General features: G+C 41.5%; 1 non-coding gene across 1 annotated transcript; it reads right to left on the bottom strand.

Moving 5' to 3' along the window:
* Positions 1 to 1,735: 1,735 nt before the first annotated feature.
* Positions 1,736 to 1,839, bottom strand: LOC132214000 (U6 spliceosomal RNA). The gene has a single exon (XR_009448108.1). It is a non-coding gene; the product is annotated as a U6 spliceosomal RNA (small nuclear RNA).
* Positions 1,840 to 2,605: the final 766 nt, after the last annotated feature.

Here is a 2,605-nt window from a genome sequence, read left to right as displayed (position 1 = left end):
ATTTTGTTGAGGATTTTAGCATCTACATTCATCAGGGATATTAGCCTATAATTTTTTTTCTTTATAAAGTCGTATTCTGGTTTGGGATTAGGAGAATGCTGGACGCATAAAATGAGCTTGGGAGGCTTCCCCTGTCTTGAGTGTTTCGGATGAGTTTGAGGAGAACAGGTGCTAGTTCTTCTCTGACTGTTTGATGAAATGCACTGTGAAGCCATCCAGTCCAGCACCTGCATTTGTTGAGAAGTTATTTTTTCTTTTAATTCTCACCTAGTATATATTGTCCAATGAATTTTACTTTTAGAGATGTGGGAGGGAGGGAGGGAGGCAAGAAGGGAGAAAGAGAGGGGAGAGAGAGAGAGAGAGAGAGAGAGAGAGAGAGAGAGAGAGAGAGACATCAGTGTGAGACACACACATCAAATGGTTGTCTCACACACATGTACACCTCAACAGGTGGCAGGGGTGAACCTGCAACCCAGGTACATGCCTTTGACTGGGAATTGAACGCATGATCCTTTGTTCCGTGGACCACATCTCTAACCACTGACACACAATGGCCTTAGCTTCATTGATCTCATGTTTGTTTTTTACTGCTTTGTTTATTTCTGCTCTGATCTTTATTATTTTCTTTATTCTTCTCACTTTATGGTGTCTTTGTTTTTCTTTTGCACTAGTTCCTCTAAGTGTCAAGTTAGATGATGTATTTCAGATTTTTCTTGTTTCTTGAGGTAGGCCTGTAATGTTAGGAATTTTCCTCTTAGGACTGCTTATCCTGTGCTCCATAGCGTTAGGATTGTTGTGTTCTCATTTCCATGTGTTTCAAGGTATTATTTCATTATTTCCTTGATCTCATTGTTATCTATTCATTGTTTAGTAACATGTTAATTAGCCTCCAAGACTTTCTGTGTTTTATAGTTTTTTCTTTTTCTTTTTTCTTTTTAATCCTATAATTACTAATTTTTATTGTGGTCAAATAAATATAAGATTTAGAGTTTTAACCACATTTAAGTATACATCAAGTATATTGACATGCAATTCTCACCACCATGTATCCCCAAATTTTTATTTATTTATTCATTTTTGCTTTTCATTGCTTTTATCTCTGTTAATAAATTTATTGGGGCATGGGTGGTTTTAGGTGTGTACAATTCAGTAATAGATCACTTGTAGGTCAGTTTTTTCTAATTGACTTCTAGTTTTATACAGTTATGATCAGAAAAGATTCTTGATATGATTTCAATCTTCTTAAATTTACTGAGACTGTTTTTGTGCCCTAACATGTGGTCTATCTAGATAATGTTGCACGTCCACTTAAAAAGAATGTATATTCTACTGCTTCAGGGTGAAAATGCTCTGAAGATACCAATTAAATCCATTTGATCTATTGTGTTATTTCAGTCCACTCTTTTTTTTTTTAAAGACTAGGTGTGAGGCCGCCCTGTGCAAGGGTGAGGCAGCGCCCAAGTCTTCCCCCCCACCTTCTCCCTCCCCCCCCCAGCCCCCGCCCATCTCCCTCCCCCCCCAGCCCCTGCCCATCTCCCTCTGCCCCCACCCACAGGGACCCCAGCCCAGGAGGAGGTCAGGGCCCAAGTCTCCCCCCCGCCTTCTCTCTTCCCCCCCAGCCCCCGCCCGTCCCCCCCCCAGCCCCCGCCCATCTCCCTCCACCCCCACCCACAGGGGCCCCAGCCCAGGGGAGCCAGGGGAGCCTAGGGGAGCCAGGGGAGCATGTCACACGCTAGGGGGAAGGGAACGCTTCACTGATTTGAGTGTCACCCTTGCGCAGGGGCCACCCTAATCTCCTCTGCATCATTCCAGGTTTACTATATGCGCTGCTGCTGCTGCTGCTGCTGCTGCTGCTGCAGAGTCCAGCACCAGGCCACTCTTTGCTTCTTGATTTTCTGTGCGGAAGATCCAGCCATTGATGCCAGTGGGATTGTTCAAATCCCCTACTACGTCTGTATTATTGTTGAACTCTCCATTTATGTACATCAGGATTTGATTTACACATTTACTTGCTCTTATGTTGAAGAAATACATGTTTGCAAGGGTTATATCCTCTTGTTGGATTGCTCTCTTTATCATTCTGTGGTGTCCATTCTTATCGCTCAATATAGCCTTTGTTTTAAAGTCTATTTTGTCAGCTCTAGGTTTACCTCCCCGGCTTATTTTTCATTTGTATTTGCATGAAATACCTTTTGCCATCCCCTTGCTTTTTGTCTGTATGTCTTTCATTCTGAGATAGGTCTCTTGTTGACTGCATATATATGGTTCTTGATTTCTTATCGATTCAGCTACCATGTCTTTTAATTGCAGCAGTCAAGCCACTTACATTTAAAGTGATTATTTGTAGATATGTTTTATTCTTTTAACTCTGTTTCCCTTTTATTCCTTCTTGATAGTTCTTATACTAATGGTTTGGTGGTAACACACTTCTTTTGCTGTTTCTTGTCTGGGAAGCTCTTTATTTCTCCATCAATTTTAAATGACAGCCTTACTGGGTAAAGTAGTCTTGGTTGAAGGTCCTAGCTTGTCATTATTTTGAATATTTTGTGCCAATCCCTACTGGCCTAGTATGTTTTTGTAGAGAAATAAGCTGACAGTCTTATGG

Source organism: Myotis daubentonii, chromosome 12 (assembly GCF_963259705.1).
Source record: "Myotis daubentonii chromosome 12, mMyoDau2.1, whole genome shotgun sequence".
Lineage (NCBI taxonomy): Eukaryota > Metazoa > Chordata > Mammalia > Chiroptera > Vespertilionidae > Myotis > Myotis daubentonii.
The sequence above is the reverse complement of the archived record's forward strand: the minus strand, read 5'-3'. Positions and strand labels throughout refer to the sequence as shown.